The sequence below is a fragment of the Terrapene carolina genome, unplaced genomic scaffold, assembly GCF_002925995.2.
Source record: "Terrapene carolina triunguis isolate 2854851 unplaced genomic scaffold, T_m_triunguis-2.0 Scaffold233, whole genome shotgun sequence".
Taxonomy (NCBI): domain Eukaryota; kingdom Metazoa; phylum Chordata; order Testudines; family Emydidae; genus Terrapene; species Terrapene triunguis.
In genome coordinates this window covers 6,365,971-6,393,808 of record NW_020664584.1, presented here as the reverse complement: position 1 = coordinate 6,393,808, position 27,838 = coordinate 6,365,971, and the positions used below count along the sequence as shown (strand labels likewise).

Below are 27,838 nucleotides of genomic sequence, written 5' to 3'. Positions count from 1 at the left end.
GCTCAGATGCTGCAGAACGCTGCAGGCACCTACATTTCCATTGATGAAGTCCTCAAGGCTACTAAATTTGGCAGCTGGTCACATGCACAGCCTCGTAAGTCCTGACATCGCGCAGCAGCTCGGCACCTAACTCATGCTTAAGCCCCAGAGGGATTCACAAACCAGGTGTTTCCCTGCTTGTCTTGAGCTCAGGGCCTGATCCAGTAGGCACACACTGAGCACATCTAAACCCACATCAGAAACACCCATGGAGGAGGAGGAGGAAGAAGCAGCACATCCCTAATAACCTTTAGCCCAGTGGTTCGAGCACTCATATAGGACATGGGAAACCCAGGTTCAAATCCCCGCTCTGCCTGAGGTGGACCAGGGATTTGAATATGTGTCTGCTATCTCTCCTGAGAATGCTCTGACCACGGGGCTATGGGGTATTTTGAGGTATATTGCTCTGTTGAAGCTGTTCCACGATGTATAAATAACTAAATCTTCATTGGAGCAAGGAAAGTGCTGGGTCTCCCACGTGCAAGATGAGAACCCTAACCCCAGGGCTATAGAGTCAGTCTCACTCCAGCTCAGGGCACACTAAAGAGAGCTAGAGATAGCTGCCTCCCTTTGCCCTGCCCGCCTGGCACCTAAGGCCCAGCCCAAAGGGAGTTAGGTGCCTAAACCCCTTTAAGGGCAGGGCTTAGGCATTATGGCACCTAAGTCTCTCTTATGATTCCCACCCTCCCCGAATGCCCAGCTGGTTTCCTCTGAGAGCTGCATTCCCTGCCTGTCATTGACACAGGACAGGGTTTATCTCCTCAGAAGTTTCTCTCTCTCCTCTCCCATCATTTCGTAACCCATGTGGTCTCCTTTCCCCACTCACCCCCACCACTTGTTTCTCGTCCCCTTACTCTCCTTGTGTTAAACACTGGCTGATTAAAGCACAAGTGATCAAGTTCACTGATAGATTTAGGCTGTCTGCTCCCTGTCTACTATGGTTTGCCTTAGGATTCCACAGCTCCCAAGCAAGGAGACTATTCTAAGCTTCCAAAAGCTCACATATTTTCTTCCAGTCCCACTAATGGACAGTGCGTTGCCTGCCTCTCCAGTCTTGCTGCTAAAGAGACAAGAAGAAATCTGGCTGTGGATCATAGACCCTCGCATTTGTCTCCCTTAAATAATAATATTTGATCATCAGCATAGCACGTAGGAGCCCCAGTCATGGACCAGGACCCTGGATGCTGTACAAACACAGGAGGGAGAAAAGACCCTACCCTAAAGCACCTCCCCTGGCACAATGGCAAAGCACTTCACAAACACTAATGAATTTAGAATCACAGCAAGTATTATAATATCCATTTTACAGATGGCCCAGCAGCCACTCTGGGCAACCTTGCTTTGACGTTCTGTATCTCAAAGCCATACTTTTAAGAGTCCACCTGATGCCACTATCACTCTTGAGCATTTTGACATATTGACCCCTTCCCACGCCATCCCTCATAATGAGTAAGAGTTTGCATGATTTGGGGCATACAAAAATCAGGCAGAAGAGTTCCAATACATGAAATGCGGGTATTTAACATGTTCAGTATCAATAGCAATACATACTTGAATAACAGGGATATAAAACAAGGGAGGTTGGGAGTACAGCACAGGCCTCAATTTTCATTTGATACACTGACCACTCTTTTTAAGGTGAAAAAGATTCAAATGAGAAATGTATATATTCAACAGCAACAATAATTAATTGTAACCAAACAGAATGATTCCAAAATGCAGTAAATGATTACTAGTGTTCTCTCTCATGCAAACTACAGTTGAGTGTCCTGATATAAGTAATTTGGGTGAGTACTTGTCGCCACCATTTTCACCTGCCAACGCTAAAGCTGATTTTGTCAGCTCATTGCAACACACCATGCCTGTCTCCCATGCCCAGCATATGGTACATGGCAGTTTGGTACGCACAGATCCACATCTAGAAGGTGCATCACTCACAAAAGAGCACTTGCTTCATTTCAAAATATCCGGAGGAACAAGTGGGACATTGTCTGGTACAGTTTTTGGAAACAGACACTGCGTACCCATCCGCACTGCAATGGGTCAGGTGGTGGTGCATCTGGATCCAAAGCACTTTTCCACCCACAGGCCTGAAGATGTGCTCGTTTTCTAGAAATGCTTCAGTTGGTGGTAAGGAGGTAAGCTCTGGTGTTGACGAGGTACGCTTGCTGAATTTTGCTGCCCATGATTTCTGCCATGCTTCTGCCATGGTGGTACAATTTAACTGTCCGTAGCATGCAGGCATGAATTTAGTTGCCTGTTCAATGGCGTCAGGCATGCAGTCCTGGTACAGCGTTCTGGTGTTGCTCTGCAGCAGCATGGAATGTCTATTGCTGCTCGCTCTTGGACTAGGGGTTCTATCATCAATAAAGATGTTAGGCCCAGTTCAAGGTAATGATGCAAAAGTAAGATATACGTCAGTGACATCTGATAATACCAGCATTCCTACCATTTGTTGTACAAGGATGCTAGCTTCCTCATGCAAGATGGCCATATCTTCTCTGTTGATCACCACATCTCCCCGGTTTATTTCAGCTGGGGTGTTGTCTCTGCCTGTGATGACTAGCTTGTGGTTTAGTGTGTCATTGCTGCAACTTCTTGTCTTGAACAAGTTCTGTACCAATGTGTCAATCAACAGTTTCTTATTTTCAGTAACTGTCAAGATGACTTTCTGTGGAGGGAACTGTGTATTTTGCACTCAACTCATGCACTTTGCTTGCTTCTGTACCTCTGCTAGATTTTGTGACACACTTTGTGCTGAAGGCTTTGTACCTGTCAAAGGCAAGATATGCAACATCTTCTACTAACTCGTGTATAGTGTCAACTCTGAAATTGGTCACAAAGTCCTTGAAACAATTTGCTGGCCAGTGTACTACCCAAAGAACTGCAGAACTGACAATGACTATGCTAGTGACTTCTTCTGAAGTATGTCTAGTTGGCACCTCTGTCTGCAGCTGCTTCTTTAGGTTAGACTTAGCCTTGGCAGTCCTCATGTCACCAGTCACTGCACACTGACGTTGGTACAGGAGCCAACTCATGGTGATGAAATATTCTTGATATCAACCTGTCATGAACTTGCTTATAGGCCTAACATTCTTTAATATATAAGGTTAGTGTCAAATACCTTTGTTGGCTCAACCTATGCATGCTTTTTTGTTACTGCCAGTGCCTGTAGTAGCCTCCGTATTGTGTCATAGAACCTGTAGGCCAGCTATCCCTATAGGTAGTGATAGCTAGCATGGAAATTAAACAATGAAAAGCATAAAACAAAACAAAAACAAAAGGGGAATGAAGAAAACAGCTGACTATGGGTTTGGTTTATAATCAGTTAAAGTCTATAATTGTCCAACATTTCCAAATTAATTTGCATGAGTGAATATGTAAGAATTTGTTAAGTAAGCATGTTTTGAGAGTAAAAGACAAATATATCTCGTGTCTCAGTTGTAGGGAGGAAGGAAGGTGTAGTATTAGCAGCAAGGCATATGGCTGTAACAGGCCCTAATACAGACATATGTCTCAGAGTAGCAGCCGTGTTAGTCTGTATCCGCAAAAAGAACAGGAGTACTTGTGGCACCTTAGAGGAGTGCATATGCATCCGAAGAAGTGGGTTGTAGCCCACGAAAGCTTATGCTCTAATAAATTTGTTAGTCTCTAAGGTGCCACAAGTACTCCTGTTCTTTTTACAGACATATGTGCCTCCCTAGCTAATTATGCTCCATAACAAAATACTAGTGCAAAGCTTCCATGAAAAAGCAACTGAAATTCAATTAAAGTGTAAAGTATCAGGGGGTAGCCGTGTTAGTCTGGATCTGTAAAAAGCAACAGAGTCCTGTGGCACCTTTAAGACTAACAGTTAGTCTTAAAGGTGCCACAGGACTCTCTGTTTCAACTAAAGTGGTTACTGTCACCTGGGGTGGGGGGGGGGGGGGGGGGGGAGGTAATAAGTGCTCATATTTCAAATTGCTCAACAGTCACAAGATGGCAGGAGGCAGTTGCTTCTAAATTCAGCATCCACAACACACACACACACACACACACTATGGACACTACAACAAGGTACTGCACAAACCCTGCATTTGGCTACTGGGCTGAAATGGGAAAGCAGAGGCCACCCAGCGTGCCCCAGGTCAGACAGAGAAGGGACTCCAGGGTGGGTGGGGTGGACAGAAGGCGGTGGCTGGGCTGCTCTCTATCCTGCCTGCAAGGGGGCGAAGGAGCAGATTCCCGGGAAGCCCACTGAAGACCTGGCATTTGGGGTGGGGGGAGGCTGCTGCGGCGGCTGTTTTCCCCGAAAACAGAGTGGGGAGGAGGCGCATGCTCAGTTCCGCACCCCCAGTCCGGACCCTGCCTATTGCCACGCTGCCGCGAGCAATCGGAAGCCCCCCACGGCCGCACCCCGAACTCCACACGGGTCCCGGCTCTCACGTGGAGCAGCTCCGTCTCCTCCCTCGGAGGGGTGCAGCCTTGAAGCCCCGCCCCAATCCCGCTCTGCCTCCCATTGGCTGCTTGTCCGACGGGTTACGCCCTCTGCGGGCGGGCCCCTTTGTGACGTCACAATCAGCTGTTTGGACGTTCTAATTTCTGATCTGGTCTGAGATCAGCAGCAATAACAGAAAATAATAATAATCACCCTGAAGCCAGTGGAGGGAGGGTCCGGCCCCAACAGCAGCCGCCAACAGCTTGCAATGGTGCATATCTTCTGAGAAGAACAGACACACCACCACCACCTCCTGCATCTTTTTTTTTAATTTCCATTTATAATGTTGTTGATTTTAATTAAAACTACCTCATAGACTGCCTAAAGCTGGTGCTTTACGATATTTAAAAAAATCTTGTGGTTTCTTGCGGTGTTGTTTACAAAATAATTGCTGACATTAAAGGCAAGGTAAGTGCCATCCTCTGTTCTGAAATGTGGCTGGCTAAATTCAAACTTGAGAGCTCTCTCTTTGTACTGCGGGCAGTATTTTTTCTTTAATTGAGTATGTTGTTTACGTTTTTAAGATCTCTCTCTGCATTGAATGGGTTGGGTGTGTGTTAAAATCTCGATGTGAGGGTGTATTAAGATTTAAGAGCCATCTATTTTCTCCTTGGTGTGTGATTTAAGGTCCCTTTGTATTTAGCTGGCTGTGTGCAGGCAGGAACATCTCTTTGTGTTTTAGTACGTTGTGTGCATTATGATTTGATGTGGCTGTTGGGGGGAAGGGAGAACAGAGCTCATTACCTTGTCGGGGAGACTATTAGCTATGAAGAGAGGTTGGTTTTTTGTTGTTTTTATACATCAGCCCTGGCCTGTAGTGACCAGGGTGAAAAAACAGGGTAATTTTGGATTTGGAGAGAGGTTCCTACTTACTTCAACCACACAAGAGTCTGTCTCTCTCTCTCCTTGGCTTGCCAATAATGAGGGGGGGGGGAGGGACATAATGTCGAGGCAGGTTTGTGAGAGCATATGGCCCTAGTTCAACCCCAATCCTCCTAACTACCTAAAATGGTGATGGTGCTTGGATTTGGTACTAAACAAAAGACATACGAGGTCGCCCAAAAGAATGCACTGGGAGGACTCGGGCTCCGGCTGGTGTATTCCTCTCTTTCCAGCTCCTATGCAGGAGGAGCCATTTGTCTCGACTCGCTTTTGCCACAAGCAGTGGGGTATAAATTAGTACAGCACACGCAGAGAAGGGGATGTGAGCAGAGAGCCCGTCTAGGTCATAGCAGGCATTCTAGTGTGTACATCCTAATTAACGGCAGATCAGAGGGGTGATGTGCTGCGGCTGCTGCTTTGACTCAAGCTGTTTCTCTGAGGCAGAGACAGAGGCTTATGCTGAGACGATCCAAATCGGGCCTGTCTCTGTTCGGCTAATACACTTCTCTCCAGCAGGCGTTTACAGTGAATGGGCAAAGCGAAGTTGGTGCCTGGTTTGTTTCCTGATCGATTTCCTATTTCCTCCCTCCCCCCACCCCAACTCCTTCACTGCAGGGTTAGCGTTTCTCGCTTGCATGAACAAGAGAGCGTGAATTGCACCAGATCCGCTCGGGCTTTAGCAACTAAGCCGGCCTAGGGAAGGACAGAGGCTGTCCAGCCCCGTGGTGTGGGCACAACGGGGCTGGGTGTTTGTCCTACACCATCTACCCTTCTTTGGAAACGGACAGTGGTGCCAAGGAGGGTGGCTCCTGGCTCTCCTCCTCTTCGAGAACATAAATAGGAACAAAGCCCCGGCTCCTGGAGGGGGGGGGGGTCTCCCCCCCCCTCTGCGTCTGCAGAAAAAAACAACTGGTGGCCAGTTGTACCGCTCTAGTCAATACCCCCTTGTCTCTAGTTGTTGTTTGTTTCGCCACCAACGGATTAAGATTAAAGGTGGATCTCTATTCCCATTGGCTCCCTGGGATGGGACGCCTGTGGTGACGTACGCGTGATTTGCATATGACATTGAAACGTCACCCAGGCCAGCCCTCCTCCACAACACATATTGAAGTTGTCCTCTTTTGACCTGTGCTGAGGGAGGTAATGTGCTCAGTGCTGGTCTGCAGCACATTCCTTTGACAGCTTTGTAGGCAAAAGACAGTCGGTAATATTTTTATCTTTGCCTTACTGAGCAAGGCAAGGTCAGGCTGCTCAACTGAATAAGGCTGAGCAAGGGGAGGAAATATTAATGCTCACCTTTGCTCTAGGAAATTATCCTTAGTGGTAGCTGCACTGCTAGCCAGAACTTGGAGGTTGCTTCACTGAGCTATATTAATAGCTATATATAATTTAGTATTGACACATGCAGATTAGCATGCCTAACCTATTTTTTTCATACCATTAAGATGACAAAACGTTCAACTAGGCCACAGTAGTTGAGTGAAATGAAATACTAGGGCTGGATAAAAATGTTCCACATTAAATATCATTTAATACCTAATCAATAATGCAGATCCCGGATTGCTCCATTAACTAGAAAAAATAAATAGGAAAGTTATTTTAGTGCTATGGCTGCTCCATAAATATTTCTAATGGGGAGGGGAGAGAAAATACTTTAAACATTTGCAGCTGCTCGAGTAAGTCTGAAACTCAAAAACTTTTTTAGATCAAAACTTTCAAATGCATCCCATGCAAAACTGGTGTAATACCTTTATAATAAGTTATTTGGACTGGAAATGCTGCCATCACAAAATGCTAGTTACAGGTTTATTTAAGCTAAATCCTGTACATCCCATATTACTGAAGTTTTGACTAGTTAGATTTTTAGACCCTGATTCAGCAAAGCACTTAAGCGAATGCATGAAGTCCCATTAACTTCAGTGGGATTTAGGCATAGGCTTAAATGCTCCGCTGAAGGTCCTGGTGTCCTTCATGTTGGGCCTTAGCAGATTGACAGATGCAAATACCGGCACTGGTATGGTGAAGTGTATGCTACAACCCTCTCTGCACTATGGAAGTTTACACGAACAGCAACAAATCTCACTGTTCAACTGAACTTGTGTTAGACGCACATCAGCCCTACTGCAGGCAAATTCTGGCTGCTGGACCTGTTCTTACCACTTGCTTTTCAGGTGGTTAGAAATGTCAGAAGTCATTAGATCATCGTCTACTCTAGGGGCCGGATTTTCATAAGGGCTGAGCAGTCAGCAGCGTCCTTTAAGTCACCTACATTAACTGGCCAGAGCAATGGAAGCTGCGAGATGCTGAGCCTCTGAAAATCTGGCTCTAGTTGTGGGTTCTTAGCAATGGGGAGGGGGAGTCTAGCTTCAGTTCACCAGTGCTAGAACTAGTGGAAGCCCTGGGATAAGGAGTGGGGGGAATCATTTTGTAAATTTCCCCACGGTAGACAGAATCTAAGGGGTAGATACACCCCCCCACTCAGAGCCCAAACCAAGGCCTAGATGCTATTTAAGCCTAGGGAGATTAAAGCACTGTCCCTGCTACAAGAAATACCCACCGCTGACTGTGCACGTCAATAATGGGTGCAGCTGAACAGGTATTGACCATGGTTTTCTGCAAGCATAGACAAGGGCATGCTGTGTATCAGAAGCCATGATTAAAACTTGTTTGGGGCTTTGTGTTCTGCCCAGGGCCAGGGGTGAGTTTCACCCAATTCCTTCCCTTCCTTAAAAAGCTTTCCTTTTCTACAATACCTACAAACAAAAAACTTGACAATGGTTAGGCCACTGGTGTACTGGGACCACAGCCTATCAAACTGACCAATATTGTCTCAGTGTTTTCTTGTGTTCCCCCATCAGCCGGTCTCCATCTGTTGGATGATATTTAGATTGTAAACTCTTTGGGGCAGGGACTGTCTTTTTGTTCTGTTTGTACAGCACCTCACACAATGGGGACCTGGTTCATGATTAGGGCGCCTCAGTGCTCCAGTAATATAATAATCTAGTTTATAATTCTGCCACATTTAGTCTCAGACATATTTAAAAAAAAAAAAAACTTTGCCCTTCAATAAGTTTTCCCCCCACTCTTCCCAATAGCAGCAGAGAGACCTGCTTAAAAAAAAAAATCAAATTGTCACAGTAAACATTCCATGGTTTACATCAAAATCTCTGAATATCTGAATGAATGTATGAGATGCCAGCAGTTTTAGTTTGAGGAATAATTTTGCACTAACATCCAGTGCTTGCAGCCAAGAGTAAAGACCTCTGAGTTAAAATAAATTATTTCTTTGGCCCTGATCCTACAATAAGCTCGGCCCAGGCAGATCAACCATGCAACCCACAGAGCCCTAACTGAGCGCTGTGCAGATACAGGGCTCCAACCCCATGGTGCTCATTGTAGGATTGAGACCTTTGTATTTTGAAAGTAAAATGTTCCAGATTAGCATTCAGTCTTATGGTTTTACATAAAAATTAGCAATTGGCCTGTTCATCCCTTGATAAACATATATACAGGTACTCCTATTAATATTGTTACATATCTGCATCAAAAGGAGACCAAGGTGGCTTCAAAAAAATCCACATGCTAAACCATGGTGCTTTTGTATATCGCAGCCGGTTGAAAAAGCCCAGACTTCTGGGTAATGTCTTGAAGTCTACTCTTGGCTTTTCTCCACATAAGGCATGTAACGTATTAAATTTATCCTCAGTGAAGTGCCACTGACTCCAATGGATTTATATCAGGGACAAATTTGACCCATTGGGTGTTGCTTTCAGCAAAGCTGTTTTCACTGTGGGAGTTGCAGTGTATTTGTATGCCTGGGGTTTGTACTTCTCTCAACTTCTCACCCATGAGACTGAGAACACCCTTGTGCCCACTTCAGTGACAGAACAAAACCTATCAACTTCAGTGAGGTGTTGGGACAGGATTCTTAAAGGGATGCTGCCAAGCGTAACATTTTTTGGGAGGGTGGAAAAACCCCCACACCTTTCCTTCTCTCCACCACAAGTTACTTAGAGTGGTTATTTTGTCACCTGAAATAGCTATAAAACCCATGTATGATGTATGTTTGCTTTCTGCATTTCACTCAGCTTGGAGAATGAAACTAGATAGTTTCATTTTTCTGGTTCTCCTGCACAATGCCAGAGTGCCTTGGTCCACAGTATGTGAGCAATCAAAGCAAAAGTAGTCTTGTCCACTGAATGTAAAACTTACTGATAAAAAACATTTTTCTTCATATTAGATTTTCCAACTACAGAGCACCTCTTCAGCATTTAATAACTGATAAGGCCCCGAGCCTGAATTCAATCTTCACAGACCGACCCTTGAGCCCAAGTGACACGCTACTGGAGTCGATGGCTCTACATAGGTCCTAATCCTGCAATTGGCTAACTTTGAGCATCAATTAACATGGACAAAATTCCCTTTGGGAAATGCATTAATGGATTTAGTTCACTGTTAGTTGGCAGCCACATATAGACACTGGGGTTGATCTGCAGAGATTTTTTTTTTTTTTTTTAAATGATGGATTAAATGCACTAACCCAGCCTTGCAAAGCTGCTCTGAAGATTTACGAGCCCAGGAACAAGGTCTGCTCCCCCACCCTTTGCTGTGAAGATTGATGTTAATGAAGATATTGATATGTCACTCCTCCATCCAAAAAACTCATTACTGTCTGGGTGACCACAATGTTGGAAGGCTGCATACAGCTCCTCACCCTATATTTTTTGCTAGAGCAATAAACTTAAAATGTGTATTGCATCCCCTCCAGTGGCTATTAGGATAACAGCCTTACTACTGTTGCCATATAATGGAGTTTTTCCTTTAGCTAATGGTGTTTAGAGGTGTGTGCCGTGGTGTCAAAGGTCCCATGCTCAAGTGCTGCTGCTGACCTATGAGTGTGGGTGATGCTAGCACATCTGTGTTTTAAGAGCTATGGGGTTTATATATTTCCAAAAACTATCTGCTTAAGAATCCTGGTCTAGTTAACATCTTGGGATTGTGACATTTCTTTCATTGCACAGCATTTTCCAAGAATAGGATGATTATAGACACCAAAGGAAGGAATTATTTGTGTGTCTTTTTTGTAGAACTAGCTGAAAATAGCATTTCCCAAGAGCATCAGCGGAATGCACTTGATTTGTGCCTCCAATGCATGATAGTGACGCCTGTATGGGGTATTCTTAGCTCCGCTTAGGAAGAATGTAGTGTTTGTCGTCAGTCCCTGTCCTGCTGTGTAGTATTTATGGAAAGTTTCTGGGATCATGGTGCCATTTTCTGAGTAGTATTACAGCCTGCGATTCTAGATCTCCTGCCCCTGTTAGCTACAAAGAAACAGATTCCTACTCCTAGCTTCAGCAGGATTCCTATGCATCAGAGGTCTTTGTTGCCATTCCTTTCTCCTATTCTTAGCTTCTAGGGCTATTTGCAGAGACAGTGATTCACAAAACAAAGCTAATTATGTATGCAGATTATGGGGAAAAAATAGTTAAAGCCTTTAAACAAACTCTTATTTGAATCTGTTTAAGTGCTTAAAAATATGGAATGGTTGGACTTTTCAGAAGAGTGATGACAAACTTAACCCTTAAGAAGCAAGTTTATCCTTAAGGGGGTGTCATTTGAAGACTGCCTACTTTCCACAGTGTGTCTGGCCACTGCAGATTGCTGTAACAGGGAAGAGGTAGCCTCTTGGTGCTGGAAACTGAGGATGGGTCAGGATTCAGAATTCTGACTGGTCCTCTTCCTTCTGTTGGGGCCACTCCAGTTGGCTCACCTTCCTCTGCTGGCAGTTTCAGAATCAGTCTTAAGGGTGGGGGCCAACCTGGGGAAAAGGCAGTACTGACTGGAGAACAACCTATACAAAACCTTGGAAAATTCTGCATGGGATTAGGGGAGTGGGAGGTGGAGAGGAGAAAAACCCAGAGGAATTTATAATCCAAGTGTCAGCCAAAATGTTGTACCACAGTGACTACTTGCTTGTATGCAGGAGAACTGGGTGTTTCTTCTGCATATAGCGAGTTGCTGCTCTGGGGCTTGAGGTTGATGTCTCACAGATGGCAGCTTGTATCACACAGAACTTGGTGGCACCAGCCACATCTGTGTTTGATTCCCCCTCCCCCCATCTCTCCAGCCCAAACAAAACAAAGCTTTTGTCCATTCATGCAGCACAGTGTAGTCCCATAGCTGTCAGACTGTGAGCAGATGTCCCCTACCCAGGGTCATCCACAGATAGTCTGGACTGTCACTCCATGGCTTGCTTCCTTTGCAGCTCGGAAGGGGGAGTAGATTTATGTACAGTCCCTAGACCCTACTTCACACCAGGACTAGGGTGACCAGATGTCCCAATTTTATAGGGACAGTCCCAATTTTTGGGTCTTTTTCTTATATAGGTTCCTATTACCCCCGACCCTCTGTCCTGATTTTTCGCATTTGCTGTCTGGTCATCCTACACCAGGACACTTTGCTCCTAGACTCAAGGAAGTGATGCACAGGCAGGGACAAGGCCAGACCGTGCTCGCCTAGCCAAGTGATGGATGCTATCCCAAGCGTACAGGAGTCTGCAAACCTCCAAAAAACTGCACAGGTGTTTTCCCTGGGTGCCCTACAAAGCGCTCCACAAAGCAGCTGTGGGGTTCTGTTAAGAGGGAAGAGTTTGTGGGGAGTTTATCACTGTCCTTTACACCGTGCTAAACACTAGAACTGGTTGGAAAGAATTGGGGGGTGAGGGGGGTGGAGTCTTTCCCTGTGGAAAGTTTGACTTTTGATTGGGGGGGGGGGGGGAAAAAGGTCAAAAATTGGAACTGTCCATTTAGGAATTGCCATCATAGTGCCTCATGGAAGGTGTAGTTCATGCTCCCATTCTCCTCTGTATGCTGGCCTCAGTGATATAACTGCATCTCCCATGCTATGCCACTGTGGCCCCCTTTAGGGAAGATTCCACACCCCCACCTTTAATTTCTGTTAGATGGTTGTAGGTTTTGCAGTTGCCAAATGCTGTTAAACCATGTTGTACCCCAGAATTGGCTGCATTTCACTGGTGGGTGCAATGATTCCTGCCTATCTATTTGGAGACAAGAGACTGTCATTACTCTGAACACTGGAGTGGACAAAGCATCTAAGACCATCTACATTACAAGAACTGACTCCAGGGACAGTCTTAGATGCAACTTAGTGTAGACAGGACCCAGCAGTGTCTCCACAACTGGGTTAAAAACCCCAGACAGTCCAAGGCTTACATCTCATTATGGAGAGCAGTAAGGGCCCCTCACTCCTGTCAACATTATTTTTAACCAGGGACCCTAGCTTTTTTCTGGTAGTGGAGCCAAGCTTTTTTAAAATCCAGATAAATGATTGACAGACAAAGCAATTCTCTAACTACTTTAGCACAGGCCTTTTTATTTCCCTGCTGTGCTGCTGCAATCAGCAGCTGTACCATTGCACACAATGGATTGGTGGAACATTTCTAAGAGACGGAGAAGCAGTGTGTCTGCACCTTTGCTGGATGCACTGCAGATGTGAGGGGGCAATTGGCGGGTTACTCTCTAGCCATGAAGACAGCTGCTAGCTGCCCACAAGCCTTGGCAAATGCTGAGTTGATCCCCTAGGAAGGGAATGTTTTCTGTGAATGGCTGGGTGGTTTATGGCACAAAGTGCTAATCATATTGGACAAGAGCCACTGATTGTAGGGCATGGGGAAACAGCCTGATCCTGCCTCCCTTGGAGTTTTGCCATTGATTTTAGTGGGAGTGGGCTCATGGCCCATGTTAAGATCAAAGGGCATGCCAGCCCTTGTAGAGAGAGCTCTCTCTCTACTACAGATGCAGAAATAGCAGTTTTCAGACCAAAGTGCATTTCACAAGCTATCCATACAGGACTGTCCCCCAGCTCTGAAATGCAGCTGCCTCTAGGATGAAGGGCAGCAGTCAGTGGGCTACAGTCGTGCAAGTAGAATTCAATTCTTACTGGTACGCTGCAGCAGCATGGGGGAGAGGGGACGTGACCTCCCCATATGATCCCACCCCAGGGCCCCCGTGCTCTCCCCCTCCCATGTTACCTGGGGTGGGGGGGCGCTCCCAATGGGTGGACAAGGCACAGCTGCTGTGTGGGCTGCTAAGAGAAGAGGAGGGCTTGCTCTCTGGAACAATAGCCGGCTCACAGAGTCACACCTGCTTTGGGAATTGCCAGCAGAAGAGCTTCAAACCAGCTCCTTCTGACAACAGAATATTTTTTTCAGCCACACTGGCAACCGAGCCTCACGCCGGCAGCTCCTCTGGCATGGCTGTACTGCCCCCGCCCTTCCATGCAGCTGCATCTCCTGAGTCCTGTCCGGGGTCTGTGCAGCAGCCCCGCTGGAGGACAGTGCTGGGAAAGAGAGTAGGGGCGGTACAGCTGCATCAGAGGAGCTGCCAGCGTGGGGTTCTGCTCCTTTCGCCGCTGCGGTTTCCAGGAGCACCCTGAACCGCGGGACTCTCCTGGGAACTGAAGGGGTGAAAGGAGCAGAACATGGGACTGCTGGGTGGCCCCATACCGGCAGCTTCTCTGGTGTGGCTGTACCACCCCCTAGCCTCACGCCCCCCCCCCCCCAGCACTGTCATCCGGTAGGGCCGCTGTACAGAGCCCAGACAGGAGATGCAGGCACACAGCTGCGTGGAAGGGTTGGGGGCGGTACAGCCGCACCGGAGGAGCGGCCAGCGTGGGGCCACCCGGCAGCCCCATGTTCTGCTCCTCCTGTGTCTTTCTGGTACGCTGTACCGGCTATAAATAGCTTATTGGTACAGCGAACTGTACCACCCTACTTGCACCACTGGTGGGCAGTACCGGCAAAAGTGCAACAATCACACATGACACAAACATGCCCGGAAGTGTCCTTCACTAAGCATGACCCTTGTGCATTCTTTACAGTAAGCCTTGAATGACTGAGCTTGGCCTCAGCTATGCCTGATGTTGCAACAGGAGTAGAAAAAACATGTTGGCCAAGGACACCCAGGCAACCCTATCTCTTATGAAAGGTCTTTCAGGCCCTTATCTCTCTGTGCAGGAGAGATAAGGATCTCAGTTTGAGGTTTCACTTAAGCGATCATCAACTAGATGGAATTCAGTTTCTCTGCCTTGGAAGGCTGTAGGCCTGAACTGCCTCTGAAAGCCCAAACCTGAGATTCCAGAGTGTGTAGACATTTCAAACCTGATCCCTAGGCAACTGAGCCCTCCCCAAGTCATTCTGCATTATCTTGTAGGACATCCCCTGGATTACACTATGTAAGATTGGCAGGCCACTTAGGAGGTCTTCACATAAAGAGGAACCTGTTGCTGTAAGTGCCTTTTGTTAACTACTTCCCCCTTCCATTCATTGTGGAGGTTCATAGATGGAGGTAGGGAGCAGGAAATGGAGCTGGTTTTGAAAGGAACCTGCTCACCCATAAAGTAGTAACTAGTCTGCTAACGGTGGGCATGTTTTCACTGCAGAAGTAACCCTGATGGCTGGCACCTGGTTAACTGAGCTTAGGTGTGAGCAGCCACACTGCAAAGTCCTACCCCGGTTACCAGTACTGCACTCCCCCATCTGTTATTAGGACTCCTGGGGGCAGGGCTGATGAAAGGGGGACAACTGTACTAGGGCCCCAAGTTAAGCCCCCTCCCCCCCAAAGAAAACATAAGTCTGTGTAAATAAAGTGCAGTGGGGGAAGTGGGCCCCAGCTTTCTCTCAATGGGCCTGCCTGGGGGCATATCCCATTGGTCTTTGCATTGAAGTAAGCTCAGCAGCTGAATTCCTGGTGAATTGTCAGCTAACTAGCCTGTTCGCTTGGGCCCAAGTGGAATGATGGGAAGGCTCTGGAGGACTATCAGAACTTGAGTGATTTAGTTTGTGTCCTCAATGCAAAGTGAAAGCTCCAGCTGGGCCAAAAGCACCACCAAATCTGTGTGAGAGGGTGGTGTGTGGGGAAGGAGGGCTCAGCAGCAACTCCCAGGTTTACTCTGCAGTGAAGACAAACCTTGTGTGTGTAGAAGTGGCCGTACTAGTGCCCCATCTTCTCTCCTTGTGTTTATTTTGCTTTAAGTTCGGGTAGTTGTAACAAACCATATGGTTCTAAGTCCTTCAGGCAAGGAGTGGAGACCTACTCACCAGGGGGGATTCCCTGACTCCATGTGGGAAAGGAGCAAGTTGGAGGACTTAAGTGTTCAACTCTAGCTTGGAAAACCATAGTTAGGTGCAGCACTCAGAACCCCCTCCACCAGGTGTGTAGCCAGGGTTTTTAAGGGCCCCTTTACAGACAAACTGAGGAAACAGTTTGCAGCTCTCTCTTTAGCATCCAGTGGCTCAGAATAAAACACTTGGTGAGGGAGTGAGGCGGGGCACTGTCACTTTAAGACTCAAGTAGCATGTCACTGCTATCCCACCTTCCCAAAAGGGGGAACCAGTCGATAGCAATTTCTGAGGGTGTTGCTTAGTTGGTGTCACTATGGGCAGGTTCCATAAGAATAAGCCAAAGGCCTCCCTATTTTCCCTTTTGCTATGAGCCAGGCCTGGTGACTATCCTAACACAACCCCTTATTTCATGCTAGCAAGACCCCTGTTAAGCCAGTATACAATTAACACCATGGGGGCCAATTCATCAGCTGGTTTAAGTCAGGAGAGCTCCACTGAAGTCAGTGGCATTACACTGATTTACAACAGCTGGAGATTTGGCCCAGAGTCGATCCCTATTTAGCAAAACACTTCAGCCCATGTTTAAGTTCTGCTGAAGCCAATGCTCATGCTTCAGTGCTTTGCTGAAGTAGGGCCCTTGTAAATTAACTGGAAGGGGACCACCAGACTTCACCTCTTTACAGGCTCGACCTGGCTCTCCACTCCCCTCTTCCTCTTGCAGGGCCAGTTAGTTTTCAGTAGATTGCAGAATGGGCCAGACATTAAGTTTGTATGTTGTTCTGCAGCAAACATCCGTTAAAAAAAAAAAAAAAACCCTATGACTGCAATTCAATATGGGACAATTGCCAAGGGAAGTCCACGTGTAGGCCTAAAACATTGTCAGTGACCTTATAACTTAGGCCACTTTCACAAACAGTGTAATTTCAGGACACAGCAACAACCTTGGCCCTGGTGTCCCTTGTTATCAACCAAATTCAACCCAGGTGTAACACCTCTGAAATGGAGTTACACCAGGGATCAATTTGGACTTATACATATATGTATGTACAAACACTATGTGAGAGAATTCTCTCTCTCTCTCTCTCTCTCACACACACACCCCACTAGGGTTGCCAATCCTCCAGGATTGTCCTTGAGTCTCCAGGAATGAAAGATCATCATGTGATGAAGCCTCCAGGAATACATCCAACCTAAATTGGCAACCCTGCGTGTCACATCAGGCCATAGATTGGGTTGGGTTAGTCTTAAACTTTCTGTACAACTTGCTCACATGACAGATGTTGTGCAAAGAGACATGATAAAGTTCCAGTGCTGTATTGCTAGAAGGCGGCACACAGTTCCATGGTAAAATTCAACTGACTTCTGCTCTTGGCAACATGTGCATTTAGCAAACGTAGACACATTCATGAGCATTCAGATGACTTGCTGATGGAATCTAGTACCTGCCATGCTGTCAAGGGGAGCCACCCACATTAAGATGTTGTAACAAAACCATGGCAACTCAGGAATGATCACTTAGATCTTCCAATGCTGCTGTTGATGGGACCTCAGATCCTCCTGCTCCAAAAGCACAGCCCCCCAGCGACTCTCTATTAGTGTAGAGCCTCTGACACACAGCTGAGCTGTTCTGGTTCCATCCAGCAGAAGTCATCAGGGCACATATGCACTAGCCAGTTAAAGCAGTAAACTTAAAAATATATATATAAATAAATAAAGATTGCTGGATCTGCAGAGAAATTCAAGCAATTTATGGGCTTAATTATGAAGTGGGCTCACAGAAGCCAATATAAACTCCCAGAGAGCCCCAGTATCATGGCAATGGTGGATCTCATGCACTAGGAACCATTTAGCTTAGTGCGATTTGAAATGGAGACAAGGACTCAGATCTGCCGATATCTAAAGCTCTTCCTGCTGTCAGAGAAAGTAGATCTGCCCAACAATCCCAACTCCGTGCCCCAGAGGAAAGTGAAAACCATTGTGCTTGGGGTGGGGAGGGGAAAATCCTTTCTGACCTCAGATTTAGTAGGGCAGATTCCCTGAGCTTTCTGCAGCCTCGCTTTGAGCTCTGCCCCACCTAGAGCCAGCACGCTTTCTTCATGCCCACTTGGAAAATATCTAGCAGGCGTAGGACTCACGCTAATAATTAACAGTCATTGCTGTAGGGCCCAGAGGCTGCTGGGATCAGGGCCTTACACACTGCACAGGCAGATAACATGGCCCTGTCACAGACATGAGCGCGCACACCCCGACCTCAGCTCTCGGGAACGAAGTGATGTTTGCTCCGATTCAAATTCCTGTTGTAACTTTTGCCCTTCTTAGTAGCACTATATTTATGTAGTTTGCCTGCAACGCTAGTGCCATCTAGGAGGGGGATGCTGATGAAACAAGCTGCACTTAAGGCTTGGTCTGCCCTGCAGACTTACGTCGGTATAACTACATCCACCCTCCCAAGGGACACAGCTATACGGACTGAACTCCCGACGTAGGCAGCAGTACGTCGCCAGGTGGGCACCGCCCATTGACATAGCTATCACCGCTCAGGGAGGTGGAGCACCTACACCGATGGGAGAAGCATTAGATAGAGTCGTCACCAAGCGCTGCTGCAGTGTGTATGTGTAAACAAGCCCTAAGGCAGGGTTGGATTAAAGCAATCTGGCATCCTAGGCACACCCCTGGCCACACCCCTGTTTTGGCTCCTACTCGCAAGCCATCTGATGGGTTGGTGGGATGGCCAGGTTGCCACATCATCTCTGGGGGCACATGGTCTCCCTGGACCACCCAGGCTTCAGGGAGTTGTGGTCTGTCCTGAAGGGGGGAGAATTTATGCCCGAGCCACCCAGAGGCCTGGTTGGTATTGGCCAGGGCCCTCTCACAAAACAAGAGTCCAGGGAGAAGCTTACGAGCTTTATTTCCCCTGCCTCCTACACCCGCAACTTACTAAAATACCGTGGCTGGGCTGCTTGGACCTGCCTATGTCCCATGGACTCACCATGGGGCTGGCAGCTGCCCCTCTGATCTCCTGACTGGAAGCAGGAGTGCTACAGGCCTGTCCCAAGAAGGGAAGAGACCCCTTGTTAAGTCTCTTTTGGCACCTGACCCTTTGCCCATTGACTTTCTGGGGCCAGTGTGAGGGCACTGGGGTATAATCAGAGGCCGTGCTCTAGACGCACTCCCCCACATGCCAATATTCACACTGCAGAACCACTATGGGGAGACCCTATAAGAACAGGCAAAAGGTGCTGGATTTCTCCACCACTCTGGCTGGAAGGAGCCAGTCTCATGAACAAGCTGGATTCATAGGTGTCCAGTGTCAGTCTAGTCCGCTTAGGAGAGTGGAGGCCTCACAAGCCAAAATGCAACCGGTTGGTCTTATTTCCAGCCTGAGCAGCTTGGCATGTTCCCTTTCAAGGGCTGGTTATGTGCCAGCTGTGAAATCCACAGGAGCCCACCATGAACAGCCTCTGTCCTCTTCATTAGGTCAGAATGTGTCAGTTCCTTGCCTCTCATGGAAATGGCTTCCCCTTCTCCCTCAGCCAGGACAAGCCCTGTGGGAGAGCCATGTTCAACTGCATCCCACTCTGCTCAGGAAGTGGGAAGCCAAGGCCTCTATATAGTGTGAACCACAGATCTTATTCCAGCCCTCCCTATACCCTTCAGAGGAGCTCTATGCTTCAGACAGGTGCCAACTGCGTTGCCCATGTTTGCTGCTTGCAGCTCAGTCCACACCGTGGCATGAACACAGCTCCTCCCTCCATCGCCTTTTCCAGGGTCACTAAGTGATGGTGTCAAGAGGGAGTTGCTGACTGGACTAGGGGCTTAAAATCCTTCACTGCCCTTAATAAGGGCCCAGCTGGGCTCATTGCAAGCAATTGTCAAAGGCTTGGATCGAGTAGGTTTTAAAGAGACTCAGGCACAGGGAAGAGTCATTTCACTTACCAACATCCTTTCCTCCTAGCCCCCTCATTGCTGATCTGAGCCGTCAACAACTCTGTCACTTCTGCTCCAGAACAATGCTCTGCAGTTCTCTAGTGACATCCAGCTTCAGACATGGGGGGCTGGGGAGGATTCACCCCAGGGCAGTGGGCCCATACGAGCAACGAGGCACTGCTTACCCCCTGCCCCATGTTGAGGCCTGTTCTGGGGCAGATTTCACCCTTAAGAGGGCGGTCACTTCTCCCCCCCCCACCCTTTTACAGATGGGAATATGGGGGGGGGGGGAAGAGAGATGCCAATATTTTCAGAAGTGGCCATTGATTTGGGGCGTCTGAGTTCCTGAGTGCTCAGCCTGTGCCCCCTTGGAGGTGGTTTGCAGAGCTGTGGAGCACCCACGACTCCGCTTGAAGTCAGTGGGAGCTAAAGGTGCTGAGAACCTCTGCAAATCAGGCCCAAAGTGTGTCTTAACACCCAACAGCTGAGCTGCTCCCCCAGAATCTCACCCCCTTTGGAGGACTCAGCACTAAGTGACCTGCCCAAGGTTGCACAGAACCCAGCTCTCCTGACTCATGGACCAATGCGTTAACTGCTGAACCATCCTTCGTCTGCTCTCCCTGGAGCCCCTGCCCAGTTCACCTACCGATGCCATGTGCCTCTGTATGTTATCGTTACGATTGCTTCCCTCACAGTGCTGCACTCTCTAGGCATTCATTATGACCCCTCACGTTCATATAAAGCACCAGCAGACACTGGCCCAAAGGGTTTAAGAGGCAGGAGATGGCTCATTGTAAATGAAAGTGTCTCTCTTAGGGCTGAATCTTGCCATTGTTCCATGGAAACCCTACGAAGGCAGCAAGAGTATTTCTGAACGGCTGCCAGAGTGAGAGAGTGGTTCTTCCATTGGCCTGGGAATGAGAGCTGGGTTCTCTAGCGCCAAGTCTCTGTACGAAGCTGAGTTGGCACTTTGTGTCTAGGCCTCACAATCCCCTCTTATAGGATTGGTAGATGCACACTTCTGAAGGGCTGTACGGTCTGCGTTTGAAGAGTAAACTCGTAGAGTGCTAATACTGGGGCTGATCCTGCAGCATGAGCTCACGGGAGTAATCCCATAAATGTCAGTGGGCCTATTCTGGATAGAGCTCCATGCGAGGAATGTTACATGGATTCTCCTCTCAGTACATGGAGGGACTCCACAATTTAAATGAGACACTCTAATGGTTTGTAACATGCAGAGAGGGCTGCTACAGGAACTAACAGGGACAGCTTGAGTGCATGTGTATGGAGATCAGGAACTAAGGTAGACCAAACATGTAGAATAAGGCAGGTGATGGTTGGAGATACCAGCAGCTCTGTAGAGGAGAGCATTTGGCCCTCTTCTTATAGGGAGAATGGCATTGTTACCGGAGTGATGTGACCCTCCCTCTTCCCTAGCTCTACAACCCCCCTGTTTATCAAATTCTGGAAGACTGCATGCACAACTTTTTTCTAATTGACAGCTGACTTTCATCCATCTCTTGTGTCCTCTCCACATCGCCTGCATAGCAGTTCCCATCGAGGTGTTTACACGCCAGATTGATTAGCTTTGATGCTGCCAGTTACACGGTGTTCTCCAGCCTTTCATAAACAATGGAGCAAGTCATTAAAGTGCTCCGTTGTGCTAGTTACCTAGACTGTGCTTAAGCAGTGCCCCTGTCTTGAGACCAGACCTGAAGGGCATTCATAGCCAGTGAATGGAAAGCTTCCTGAATGCTTTTTTAAAATAGTTGAATGCAAAAAAGTTCAGCTTTACTGCAGCACCAGGGAATCAAGTGTTCCATGGTCAGCAGTTCAGGTGGTTCACATGACCACATCGTGCCTCTGCAGTGTTTTCTTTTCCTCTGTGTTAAGTGTGAGCTGTGAGGTGTCTATCACGTTTTTAAATAGGATGAGGTTTAAAGCCCTAGATTTGCAGAAGGCTGAATGTCAACATGTGTTGACACAAAACATGCTCCACCAGCGAAGTGTCAGGTGGCTTTACACCCATAATGAGTTTATAGACAAAATGCCCACAAACAAGGATGCCAGATCCCAAGGAATGCAGCCCAGAGCCTATGGCAGGGGTCAGGGCAGAGTTAAGGACCAATCTATACTCTAAAGTGGAACCATGTCATAACCAGAGAAACCATATTGTAACTGGCTCCCCCAGAGCAATTACATCTGCACTGGAGATTGGTACTACCAGGGCACAGTAGGCCTTTGCAGCAGATATGAGGAAGCAGAGTGCAGTGGGCTAAATCCTGGCCCATGGCTCCATCCCCTCTGGACACATAGAAGGGATGGAAAGTGGCCCTAACCAGACAGCTGGGCCTTCATAAGAACAACCATACTGGGTCAGACCAAAGGTCCATCTAGCCCAGTATCCGGTCTTCCAACACTGGCCAATGCCAGGTGCCCCAAAGGGAATGAACAGAACAGGTAATCACCAAGTGATCCATGCCCTGTCACTCATCCCCAGCTTCTGGCAAACAGAGGCTAGGAACACCATCCCTGCCTATCCATTGATGGATCTATCTTTTTTGAACCCTGTTATAGTCTTGGCCTTCACAACATCCTCTGGCAAGGAGTTCCACAGGTTGACTGTGCGTTGTGTGGAAAAAAAACCAAACAAAACAAAAACGTCCTTTTGGTTGTTTTAAACTTGCTGCCTATTAATTTCATTTGGTGACCTCTAGTTCTTGCGTTATGAAAAGGAGTAAATAACACTTCCTTATTTACTTTCTCCTCGGTCATGATTTTATAGACCTCTATCATATCCCCCCTTAGTCGTCTCTTTTCCAAGCTGAAAAGTCCCAGTCTTATTAATCTCTCCTCATATAGCAGCCATTCCATATCCCTAATCATTTTGTTGCCCTTTTCTGGACCTTTTCCAGTTTCAATACATCTTTTTTTAGATGGGGTGACCACATACGCACGCAGTATTCAAGATGTGGGTGTACCATGGATTTATATAGAGGCAATATGATATTTTCAGTCTTATTATCTATCCCTTTCTTAATGATTCCCAACATTCTGTTTGCCTTTTTGACTGCCACTGCACATTGTGGATAGTTCTCTGAAAACATCCACTCAGTGACTCCAAGGTCTCTTTCTTGAGTGGTAACAGACAATTTAGACCCCATCATTTTATATGTATAGTTGGGATGATGTTTTCTGCATGTTCATTACTTTGAATTTATCAATATTGAATTTCATCTGCTATTTTGTTGCCCAGTCACCCAGTTTTGTGAGATCCTTTTGTAGCTCTTCGCAGTCTGCCTGGGACTTAACTATCTTGAGTAGTTTTGTATCATCTGCATCCCTTCTCTTGACCTATGGGAGTCCCTGGTGGTATAAAGCTGATGCAGCCACCCATTCCTGAACCCAAGCATAGATTAGTGTGCTGGTGTGGCCAGAGAATCTTGCACTCCAGCAATTCCCCAGCCAGCACAGTCGTCCCCAGGGGACTATCCCTGCTGGCATAATTTAGAGCAGCCTTTAGGCTGCGTTAAGTTTTCCTAGAGATTGAACAATGTCTCAGCCACGCCCAGGATCTGCCCCCTTCATTTCAAGGCTTGAAGCAGATCAGACTCAGAACACCCTTCCTGCATCTTGCTAGTGGACTGGTCACTTTCTGCAGAATACAAGAGGAAAAAAAAAAAAAAAAACAGATGGCCCTTATTGAAACACCTCTTAGCTCAGTAGCATCCAATTTCAGTGCCCAGGGTCCAGGAGTATGGATTCCTGGAATGAGCTGGATTCTGGGCACTTAAACCATATTCAGCTATACCCATGGTCAATGGGTGACTTTCCCAGCAAAGAAAAGACTACTGAGCGCAGCTATGGGGAGGCCTGCAGGAGCTTCAGAGAATAGCTCATATGCCAGCCCAGTTACACAGGTGCTTGGGCGAAGCAGCCACATGGAGCACTATGGTATATGATTGGAGTAAGTTCTATTAAAGGATCTCTAACAGGGAGATCACTGGTCAGGTAGTCTGCTGTACCCTATGGTACTTGATTTACCGTACCTGGGAGAGGTGTACATACATGGTTCTATACCTGGGACTCGGCCTGAGGTTCTGTGGCCATAGCATTTCCAGAGAGCTGTGCTTCAGGATCTCAGCTGTGTTATACTTCTAGCCCTCACAGTTGAGAAGAAAGCCTTGAAAGCATGAACTGAGCGTAACTGGTGCAGTATTATCTTTCTGAGCCTGCAGCCAGCCAGCAAGATTCACCACAATGACCTAGAAGTCATTGTAAAAAAATCCACATTCGATTTTTTAAGAGAGATGGGGCTATTCTAAAACAAATTGCATTTACTAACACAAGAGGTCCGGCCTTATTCATTTCCATGTTTAGTTCATTAAGCCTCTGTTTGTAAGTATTTAGATGAAGTGCTGCAGAATTTCCAGCCTGCTGCACCAGGCATTGCAGAATCCTGGGATCTCGGTGCATCTAGCTTCTAGCTCATCTCAGACTACCCAGGGCCTTACTGGCAGGGCCGGCTCCAGGCACCAGCTTACCAAGCAGGTGCTTGGGGCGGCCCCTCTGGAGAGGGGCGGCACGTCCAGCTGTTCGGCGGCAATTCGGCGGACGGTCCCTCACTCCCACTTGGAGCGAAGGACCTCCCGCCGAATTGCTGCCGCAGATCACGATCGCGGCTTTTTTTTTTGTTTTTGTTTTTTTGTTTGGCTGCTTGGGGCGGCCAAAACCCTGGAGCCGGCCCTGCTTACTGGTACTTACTGCATGCTCGGTGGTTTCAAGTGTGCCAACAACCCACCTCTAAGAAAGCACCCTGCAATAGCTTAGTCCAGGTCAGTACCATTAAAAAAAGCCATAAAATGTACAACTATAACAAACCATGGCCACAGATACGCCATTGTTGGTGAACCTTAAATACAGAACCTTAGCACCACATGCTCCAGCCCCTACCACTTGAGCTCTGGTTGCACGTGCTCAGGAAGAGGCTCTGAAGAGCTCCTTCGCAGGCAGGGCAGGTTGTAAGTAACAAGTTCTGGGGCTAGACACTAGCAAGGGACAGGGACATGATCAGGCCAGCGTGTTACACAAAGCTGTTGTGGGCTGGCTGGTTACACAAACCAGCTACCACGTCTGTCCCCCAGACCTTAGTGTTAGCAGTTTTCAGGTCACTCTGCCTCAGAAGGGATAAGGGCCAGTGCTTCACCTTCACTTGCTTCCAGTTCCCGCTTCCCTTCAGGTCCACCATCTCCCTCGGCAGAATGGGTGGGTTGGTGCACTTGGATCTCTAGTTACTTCATAAGCTCCCCTTCTCAGGGATGGGGGGGGGGGGGGAATAGAGAGTCCACACAAGGCATAGATACAAGTTCTGTCACTTGCTGTCATTGCCTCAGTGGTCTGTCTGGCCCTCTTCACACCCAAATGGCCATTGCCTGAGTGCCACTAGTTTAGTCCTTGGCCCCTCAATGCGAGGACTCCCCATGCCTCAGGGCTGGGCTACCATTCCTGCTTCAGGGCTCAAGAGTCCTTCTAGCCCTCTCCCCGGCCTGAACAGCCCCTCAGCCCTGGATGAGACGCTCCAATAAGTCACTCTTCAGGCAGGGGTCCCTCACAGCCTTCTCCCTAGGCCTGTAGTCAGTCCACCACCCTTGGCCAGCATTGTCTACTCACCCCTCCAGGAGGCACAACTGAAGGTGCAGGAGAGTCTGGTCTCCCCCTCTACCCCAGGCTCCAGCTCTAAGGCCCTAAATAAGGGAACAGCCATCTACTTTAAGGTCTTCCATCCCCATTTCTGTCCCCTCAGGCCTGCTTCCCACACTGCTCAGGTGGGGCCTCTTTGGCCTTTACTTCAGGCCTTCTTCCCACACTTCCCTAAGTCTGCCCCAGACCCTTCCTGGCTAAGCCCCCCTCATGTTCTGCTCTCAGGTTTCTCCCCATAGGAATGGGGGGAGGGGGAGAAAAAGAGAGACCAGGCAGCATCTTTAATAGCAAGAATTGCATCCAGCCCAATCATCAGACCCAGCCACATGACCCCACTCCTATGCAGGATTCAGGGAAAACCAGACACAAGAGGCCCAACTCCCTTTGAGGGGCAGCTCACCCTATGACAGCCACCCTCTCAAACTAGAATCCTCACTTGCACATACATATGAATGCAAAGCAGGGAACTGCATGCAGAACTGTGTCTTGTGCATGCAAGTTCAATTTCCCCAAATCTAGCCCTTGATGTGGTTTTAATCCCTGTTTTTTTTTTGGTCTCATCTGAATATATTTTTCCATTAATATGTCACACCGGCGTTCTGTAGGTCTTCAAGATCTTTATTGACAATAATGAAGTTCAACCCTGCCCCCAGTCCCACTCCGAGTTAGAGAATTACTCCCCCCTTCCCCCGCCCCATCAGTAAAATTGGGATGGTAACAAGCCATAACATGGTGAAATGCCTGCCCTCGGCTAGAGGCAGGAACTGAACAATGATTGCCTGGCTCTGAACACTATGCTCTAATCACTAGACAATGCTTCCTCCCAAATCTAGAAAGAGAGACAAACTCAAGTATTCAGCACTGGAATGTAACTCTGTTTATTTGACCATTTGGACAAATATTTTATTTGACCTTCTCTCCCCTTTAACGTAATGGAGTTGTCAGAGGTTGTTCTAAAGGAGCCAATTCTGTGCAGTGCCCCCAGGAGATGCAGCCATGGGGAAGAGGCGAGGGAATGGTGGCATTAAGTCATCTTTGCACCCTCTGAACTCTGTGGTGTTCAAAGGATTCAAATGACCCCTGATATAGATGAGAGCCGCCCCAGCTGTTTAACTTATCGAAGTCCTTGAGCTGCCTATAGACCGTAGTGCATCCCAGAGTCCCTGGAGCATTACGGGCCTGGCTGAGTCCCTTCCTAAGTTGTTCTCTCACCTTCTTTTGTCTTTCCGTTCAGTTTGTCTCCTCCTAAAACCATCATATGCAAAATACCAAACTGCCAGGATAGAACTTTTGGGACTATCAGGACATTCACAAGCCATCACTCAGTTCTCTCTGCTTGTGCATTAGACCCTTTCCCCTACCCCCTTCGTCTTGTTTATTTAAATGATAAGCTGCTTGGGGGCAGGGACGGGACTACTTTGTTTCTCCTAGTACAATGGGGCATTGACCATGGCTGGTCTCAAAGCACTACCATCATAGACAATATCCCAGGGCTCGGAACAGGGGCATAATGGGGCTGCTTATGGCAGTCCAGTGCTGGGGGAGTTCTTGCCCAGCCACCTGGGACACATTAACCAGCCCTTTACACTACCAGAGGAGCCAGATCTTTTCTCAGTTGTTTATAGCATAGCCAAGTCTCTGCCACCCTCTGCTACACAGTTAATTGATTTGGGAAGAACATGTATCACAAGGTTTGTATTACACACCAAGGTCTTCACAGATCTGGACCATAACATCATTGTAACAAACTAGCCCATGTGCTTTTTGTTGGGTTATTTTCTTCTTACTGCACTGCTGTACATAGTTCTAATTACATACACAAAACCACATTACAAGAGCATTATTAAAGTTGCACAGCCAAGGTTGCAGTAACTAGGAAATGCCAGGCATTGCCTATGCATTTCCTGTCACCCCTTATAGCCTGGGAAGGTGCTGCAACTCCCCTGCCTTAGTTTCCCTTCACTCAGACCTCCTCAAATACTCCACACAGGCCAGAGGTATTAAAAAAAAGAGTTTCCCTTCTGGGGTCCTTTCCCAGTCAAGGAAGCCCACAGCCCTCTACCAGGGGCTGTGCTCTGCTTCAGGTCAGCTTCTTCCAGCTGGCCTCTCTATCTTCCTCTAATCCAGCTCCCCCTGGCCCTACACAAGTAGCAAAGACTCACAAACACAAAATAAGCTCAAAATGAAGAGTCCTCACCCAGTATCTAGCTAGGCAGAGCCTCTCCTTCCCAAGGGTCTGTCTTCCTGCTCACCAGCAGCAACTCCCCATCATCCACAGAAACCTTCTTCTCTCTATAGCCATCTGCTAGCCCAGGCCTCTTCCTTATCCACCAGAGGCCTGATCCGGTGTGGTGACCCACAGGTCACATGACTTGGTTAATTTTCCCCACCTGGGGAGGAGAGTTGGCGGTGTTACAGGTGGGCATGAGACCCATTGCCTTTTAAAGGGCCAGCTACCCTGACTTCTGAGTACTTGACTTTGCAGCCTTAATAATATTCTTTTAACTACTTTGTATGTGAGTGCATGTATGTCATTTCCTAGGTGTTTAAAAAAGCAAACTGAAAAATCAGGAAGTCCACCTTGTGGCATCACATTGACACCCAGATGGGTCATCAGCCACATTGGAACCTTTAGATTCACCACACAGACCTCTGCCACTTGAGCAAATGAT

The 27,838-nt window shown here is 47.6% G+C and overlaps 1 protein-coding gene across 2 annotated transcripts in view; it reads left to right on the top strand.

The window, feature by feature from the left end:
* The first annotated feature begins 4,690 nt into the window (after positions 1-4,690).
* The window catches only part of TP53INP2 (tumor protein p53 inducible nuclear protein 2), a 51,348-nt gene continuing 28,200 nt past the window's right edge, over positions 4,691-27,838 (top strand). For both annotated transcript variants that reach the window (XM_024195331.3, XM_024195332.3), the window contains exon 1: positions 4,691-4,924. The gene's annotated coding sequence lies outside the window, so the exon portion shown is untranslated. The remainder of the gene's footprint in view (positions 4,925-27,838) is intronic.